This window comes from Dendrobates tinctorius, unplaced genomic scaffold (genome assembly GCF_039654945.1).
Source record: "Dendrobates tinctorius isolate UK_male_01 unplaced genomic scaffold, ASM3965494v1 ptg000086l, whole genome shotgun sequence".
Classification (NCBI taxonomy): Eukaryota; Metazoa; Chordata; class Amphibia; order Anura; family Dendrobatidae; genus Dendrobates; species Dendrobates tinctorius.
The window spans coordinates 14,792,102-14,800,340 of NW_027361754.1; positions in this window are offsets into that span (position 1 = coordinate 14,792,102).

The following is an 8,239-nucleotide window of genomic DNA, read 5'->3' on the forward strand; positions in this document are numbered from 1 at the left end:
AGTAAATTTTTATTATTAAACATATGTAACATAAAAGTCAGAACAAACAGGTAAATAGATATGTAAAGGACAAACAACTGGTCACCAGCCTAAAGGAAGCACAAGCACACCTTGTCAAGTGACGTGTGTGTGAGTTGTACTAGAGGTAAGAGGGACCCACCATCATCCCTTAAATCAATGGCTAAGTCCAGCCAAATAGGCATATATGTAAAGTGGGGGGAGGGTGGATATCTTATCAAAGGTGGAGAAAATGCAGGCTGGCCCAAAGTGCCAGATAACAAGGGCTCGACTCATGTTTCACGTATGTGATGCAGCTTTATCAAGGGGATACTGATTACAGTGACCAGCAGGACCTTTTATCTCCAGAGTGATGGGCCACATGACCGGTCACATGGTCCATAGTGGACAAATAGAAGAGCTCCTACAATTTAATGTGGTATTATCTGCTTCAAATATTAGTTGCTTTCAAGGTGGATCTATTGTGATTAGAGATGAGCGACTTTGCCTTTTTTAGGGTCAAGTCGGGTTTCATGAAACCTGACTTTCGCAAAAGTCGGGTCGAACGAAATCGGCCGACTATAGGGAAAAGGCGGAGGCCAACTGAAACACGAAACCCAATGCAAGTCAATGGGGAAGAAAAGTCAGCAGGGAGTGGAGGACAGTAAACAAACCTACAGTGCCCATTTCAATGCTAACAACATCAATTCTTATTACTTAAGCTTGTCAACCTTAATCTACTTTATAATAATAGTTACGCATTGAAAACTGGGGGTTATTTGGCTAAAGTTGTGGGGGGGGTAGGGCTGGCTCCAGGTTTTCGGGTGCCCTGGGCCAAAGAGTGTCAGTGTGCCCCTTTAACACATACCACAACTCATGATGCTCTGATACGGCACAGAAATATAGGTATAGTACAATGACAAATACTTGACTGCTTACATGACGTCACATGACTGATCTATTTGAAATTGTACAATAGCTCAAAAAAAGGACAGTATATTACTCCATAAAGTATTATGGCCACCACATTGTGCGCCATACAGAAAAATGAGCCTCATATATTTCTCCATACAGAATAATTGGTCACATATAATGTTCCATACAGTATATGATGAGTTCCACATAATGCTACAGTATATGATGGTCCCCATGGACGATGCTCCACTGTGTTATGGGCCCAAATAATGCCCCATATATAATGGGCCCCATTTGTAATGCTCCAGTGTATAATGTGCCCCATAGATGCTGCTCCAGTGTCTGATCTGCCCCATTTGGAATGCTCCAGTATATGATGTGCCTCATGGATGATGCTCCAGTGTATGATGGGCCCTAATAATGCTCCAAATATAATGGGCCCCATTTCTAATGCTCCAGTGTATCATGTGCCCCCTAGATGCTGCTCCAGTGTCTGATCTGCCCCATTTAAAATCCTCCAGTATATGATGTACCTCATGGATGATGCTCCAGTGTATGATGGGCCCTAATAATGCTCCATATATAATGGGCCCTTTTTCTAATGCTCCAGTGTATAATGGGCCCTGTAAATGCTGCTCCAGTGTTTGATGTCCCCTATTTGGAATGCTCCAGTATATGATGGGCCCCATTGTAAATTAACCCAGGCATGGTATGTGAAAAGAGCTCCATGGAGTAATCTGAAGTGTGGGCTGCCGCATCCTTCACTTTTGGTGTGGGTGAAGGACACAAGGAAAGGGATTGCTCCTGACCATAAGCCTGCACTTAATGACTCAGTGCTTGCATTTTTTTAAAACTTCAGAAGAGGAGGCGATAGAGCTGGAGGCTGTTTCAGTAATGTAACCCAAAAACAGTTCCTGATGCTCCGGCTTTAAAAGCAGTCTACCTACTCCCAGAAAACGGAGCCTTCCAGGCCTTCCAGAGCTACATCATGACGCAGGCTCAACACCTCCTGCCTTAGCTGCTATTGTGTTTTTGCCACTACCAGCAGATGCACCACTACCACCATCAGTACCAGGTGCCCCCCCATGCCCACGTCCGTGTCCTCTTCTACCATACTTCCTCATGTTTTGGAAAATGGACCCAAAATACCAGCAGATATATGGTGCTGTATCAGAAGCATACAGCTCTATACAGTCTAGGTTTAACAGTAAATCTCCGCATATATTTCATGAGTCACACACAGATGCTCACAGGCTCAGTATGTATTACCCAATAAAATAAATAGTTGAAAAAGGGTACAGTATCACCAGATACAAGGTATATATAGTATAGTGTAAACATTCTGAATCTCCGTATACATTTCAGGAGGCAGACACAAACGCTCTCAGGCCCAGTATGGATTACACAAGAATATGAAAAGCTGTAAATGGGTAATGTAACACAAGCGTACAGCTGTATACAGTGTTGGGGTAATCTTAAAGCTCCTAATATATTGCCGGAGTAACAGACATACGTTCACAGGCTCATTATGGATTACACAAGAATCTAAATAGCTAAAAAGGTTACTGTATCAGAAGCGTACAGCTGTATACAGTGTTGGCCAAATTTGAAATATCGGTATATATTTCCTGAGTCACCCTCAGACGCTCACTCAGTCTGGGTTTGACCATAATAAAAAATGTTGTAAAAAAGGTACTGGATAACAAGATAGCAAGTATATATATTATAGGGAACAATTGTAATCTCTGTATACATAGTCCCGTAGTCACTCTCAGACGCTTAATCAGTGTGGATTTGACCGTAATACTAAATGTCGAACAAAGGTACTGTACAACAAGATACAAGCTGTATCGAGTATAGGTTAAAAATTGGTATCTCCGATTCACCGTATATATAGAAGGCGTAAACCACACACGCTCACTCACTATGGATGATACCGTAATACAAAATTGTGAACAAAGGTACTGTATCAGCACATACCAGGTGTATCCAGTCTAGGGGTAATTGTAAATTTCCGTATATACTTCCGTAGTCAGACACAGACACTCACAGGCTCACTATGCATTACAACAGAATTTAAAAAGTAGAAAAAGGGAAAGGTAGTCAAAGCGTACAACAGTGTACAGTGTTGTGGTACTGTTAAATCTTCGTATATATTTCATTCTCAGTAAGCCAGTCCAGACTCTCCGCTACTGTAAACTACATGGATACAAGTACAGACGGAAAGTCGAGTGTTAGCAGAAATTTGGGAATTACTCATCGCGGGAAAACCTCCCAGTAGATGTTGCAGAGGCGATGCAGACCCTCAATTACTGTTTCTGTAGAGACAGCGAAAACGGTTCTTTGTAAAGAAAGGATTGCTTTATCGCAATAGCGTGGATCACATCACCGCTACTCGTCTCCATCAAATTGTGATCACAGGGAGAGATGTAGACATAGTCCTCACTGCCTATCATGATGTGTATGGTCATTTTGGAGTGCAAAACACAGAAGCCACAGGCCGTAGGCGATTCTATTGGATTGGCATGAGAGGAAACATTGAAAAATAGTGGCAGGAATGTCACACATATGTGACTATCACAACTGTGAAATGTGATCATAAAGCACCACTGCATCCGCTGGTAAGTTGACGTCCATTACAAATGGTAGCCATTGATCATCTGAAGGTAGAGGCCAGCAGATGACAGGCCATAGCTACATCTTAACCATCATTGATCAATACTCCAAATTTCTAGTGGCCGTCCCTGTGGAGGATTTAACTGCCCAGACTACTCAGCGGTGGAGCAGGGAAAGCTAAGTATTGCAACTTGCAAGTGCTGTGGCCATGATCAAGCAGAGGGGGCACATTCGTGGTCGACGATACTGGCACAGGGCCCATCATAGTACGCTGGTGTGTCTGACGGCGAGTGGGCCCCCCCACCGTCAGAGACACTGTATTGTAATATGAGGGGCCTTGTGCCAGTGCCGTCGGCCATCAGTGGGCCCATCCACCTGTTCAGAGCAATGGCACTTGCCCGGGTGCGCAAGGTGTTGACCCCAGCCATTGGGGGGTGGGTGGGCAGCCCAATTAGGGAGGTTTAAAAAATGGCATATGTTGATGTGTTGCCTGGACATTCAGCTGCTGCAAAGGGCGGAATTGGACAAGTCCGAGGAAGAGGCGCACAAAAGTGAGGCAGTTTTCTGGCAACCTATGTGTCATCAGGGGAAGGTGGGACAAAATCCTTTGAAACCCATGCATGGTTCATTTTAATGAAGGTTAGATCATCAACATTTTGGGTTGACAGAAGGGTCCTTTTTTTCGGTCAGGATTGATCCACAGCACTGAAGACTAGAGTTGAGCGAAACGGGTTGGTCAAATTCATAAGTCGCCGACTTTCGCTAAAGTCGGGTTTCATGAAACGAAACCTGACCATAGAGTGAGGTCGGCCACGAGGTCTGCGACCAGAGCGCCAAAGTCGCGTTTCAAATGATGGTTCCAGCGCCCTTTTTCAGCCAATGATGGAGGACGCACACTGTGGGCCACGCGATGACATGGACAGCGGTCACCACCATCTTTGAGAAGGGCATGCAAGTGATTGGCTTGCTTTGTGTGGCATCACAGGGGCTATAAAAGGGCGTGCACGCCGACCGCCATCTTACTTCTGCCGATCTTAGCATAGGGAGAGGTTGCTGCTGCTGATTCTGAATAAGGGAGTGCGTTAGGCAGGGAAGAAGAACAAAAAACCTTCTTCTGCTTATAGCGATTTTCACTGTACATCACAACAGCTTGTGTGCAGTGACAGGGGAGGCTATATTTGTGTGCATCAGCTCTGTTGGTTTTTAGGCTGCCTTATAAGGCTCCCTGAAAGCAGCATTGCTGTTTGCACACTGCTGTGCAAACTGCTTTTTTAAACGCATTATGGGGGACTTCAACTACCCTGAAATACATTGGGGAACCGAAACCTGCAGTTCCAGCAAAGGTAATGGGTTTTTGACAACTATGAGAGACAATTACCTTTCACAACTGGTTCAGGACCCAACAAGAGGGGGGGGCCCTGCTAGACCTAATATTAACTAACAGGCCAGACCGCATATCAAATGTAACGGTTGGGGGTCACTTGGGTAATAGTGATCACAAAATAATAAGTTTTCATGTATCCTTTAATAAGATGTGTAGTAGAGGGGTTACAATGACACTAAACTTCAGGAAAGCAAATTTCCAACGGATGAGAGATGATCTTGGTGCAATTAACTGGGACGATATCCTGAGACATAAAAATACACAAAGAAAATGGGAGACGTTTATTAGCATCCTGAATAGGACCTGTGCACAATATATACCGTATGGGAATAAACATGCGAGAAATAGGAGGAAACCACTATGGCTAAATAGAGCTGTAAGGGGTGCAATAAGAGATAAAAATAAAGCATTTAGAGAATTAAAGCAAGTAGGTAGTGATGAGGCATTAACTAAATACAGAAGATTAAATAAATTCTGTAAAAAGCAAATCAAAATAGCAAAGATTGAGACAGAGAGACTCATTGCCAGAGAAAGTAAAAATAATCCCAAAATATTCTTTAACTACATAAATGGTAAGAAACTAAAAAATGATAGTGTTGGTCCCCTTAAAAATAGTCTGGGTGAAATGGTGGATGAGGATGAGGAAAAAGTCAATATGCTAAATGACTTTTTTTTCCAACAGTATTTACACAAGAAAATCCCATGTAGATAAAAATTCTCCATTAAATGTCACCTGCTTAACCCAGCAGGAAGTACGGCGGCGTCTAAAAATCACTAAAATTGACAAATCCCAGGGCCCGGATGGGATACACCCCTGAGTACTACAGGAATTAAGCACAGTCATAGATAGACCATTATTTTTAATCTTTAAAGATTCCATAATAGCAGGGTCTGTACCACAGGACTGACGTATAGCAAATGTGGTGCCAATATTCAAAAAGGGGACAAAAACTGAACTTGGAAATTATAGGCTAGTAAGTTTAACCTCAACTGTGGGTAATATCCTGGAGGGTTTTCTAAGAGATACTGTACTGGAGTATCTGGAGAAGAATAACTTCATGCCCCAATATCAACATGGGTTTACAAGGGACCGTGTTATGAATGGGTCACCGAGGAGAAAAAAGCAAAACAAGCTAAGTCACAGAAAACCAGAGAGGTTGGTAACTATGCAGATTGCAGATCCCTGATCCTACCACACAACTAGCAGCAGCCGTGGAGCATACCTACGATGTTCCTAGATGCTTCGTCACAGCCGGAGGACTAAATAAGCCTGAAGCATGAAAAGGGGAAAACTAACTGCCCCAGAGCAGACCCCACAGGAATAGATAGCCCCCACACATGTATTGATGGTGAAAAAAGATGAAAGCACAAACACAGGCAGGAAAATAGGCTGAGCAAACGATGGGGCCCAAACTAACTAGAAACTAACTAGAAAGGAAACTATAACTAGAAAGGAAAGGAAAGAAAACCTGCAAAAAACCCTACAAAAATAATGTCCAACACTTCTGATAGCAAAATTAACCCACTATATCAGCACTCTGAAATATTCTGAGACAGAGCAAAAAGAGGCCAAACAAGTAAGGGACAAAAAAGCAAATTGGCAAAATACTGATAAATAAGAGTGGAAATTCAGCACAGCCCCCAGCCGGGGCAGGCTGACCACACAACAAACTGAATAGACCAACAAAATCAAGTGTGAACATTAGCAGAAAAACTTAGCTTTAGATGACTGGAACAGAGCTGAAACCAAGAGCTGACAAGCCAGAAGGAATCACCAGCAACTGAATAGGGCGTCGGCTGTCTTAAATCCAATCTGAGACTCCTGAGGTCCAATCGTCATCCTCATTCTCAGGTGGCAGACCTCCACCGATCAAATCAGCCTCACTACCTCCTGTTACCACCAGAGGGAGTCTAGAAGGAGAACTCACAACTGGTGAACCAGAGAATGACCTCACAACAGGACCGTTCCTGTCAGACTAATCTGATAAGCTTTTATGAAGAGGTAAGATCCGGACTGGACCAAGGGAATGCAGTGGATGTGGTGTACATGGACTTTTCAAAAGCTTTTGATACGGTGCCACACAAAAGGTTGATACATAAAATGAGAACAATGGCGATAGGGTAAAATATGTGTAGGTGGGTTAAGAGCTGGCTCAGGGATAGGAAACAAAGGGTGGTTATTAATGGAGCACACTCAAACTGGGTCACGGTTAGCAGTGGGGTACCACAGGGGTCAGTTTTGGGCCCGCTTCTTTTTAACATATTTATTAATGACCTTGAAGGGGGCATAGAGAGTAGAATTTCAATATCTGCAGATGACACTAAACTCTGCAGGGTAATCAATACAGAGGAGGACAATTTTATATTTCAGGAGGATTTATGTAAACTAGAAGCTTGGGCTGATAAATGGCAAATGAGATTTGCCAAATGAGCTTGGGTAGAACGAAAAAGATGTATAATTATGTGCTTAATTGTCAAACACTGGGCAAAACTGTCACTAAAAAAGACCTGGGTGTATGGGTGGACGACAAACTCACATTTAGTGGCCAGTGTCAGGCAGCTGCTGCAAAGGCAAATAATATAATGGGATGCTTTAAAAGAGGCATAGATGCTCATGAGGAGAACATAATTTTACCTCTATATAAGTCACTAGTGCGACCACACTTAGAATACTGTGTACAGTTCTGGTCTCCGGTGTATTAGAAAGACATAGCTGAACTGGAGCGGGTGCAGAGAAGAGCGACCAAGGTTATTACGGATCTAGGGGGTCTGCAATACCAAGACAGGTTATTACACTTGGGGTTATTTAGTTTGGAGAATTGAAGGCTTAGGGGTGATCTTATTACAATGTATAAATATATGTGGGGACAGTACAAAGACCTTTCTAATGATCTTTTTACTCTTAGACCTGTGACGGGGGCAAGGGGGCGTCCTCTACGTCTGGAGGAAAGAAGGTTTAAGCATACTCACAGACTTGGATTCTTTACTGTAAGAGCAGTGAGACAATGGAACTCTCTGCCATATGATGTTGTAATGAGTGATTCCCTACTAAAATTTAAGAAGGGACTGGATGCCTTTCTTGAAAAGTATAATATTACAGGGTATATACACTAGTTTCCTTAATATTGCGTTGATCCAGAGAGCTAGTCTGATTGCCGTATGTGGAGTCGGGAAGGAATTTTTTTCCCCAATGTGAAGCTTACTGTTTGACACATGTTTTTTTTTTGCCTTCCTCTGGATCAACATGTTAGGGTCGGTTAGGATAGGATATGGGTTGAACTACTGTAGATGGACTTAAAGTCTCTCTTCAACCTTAATAACTATGTA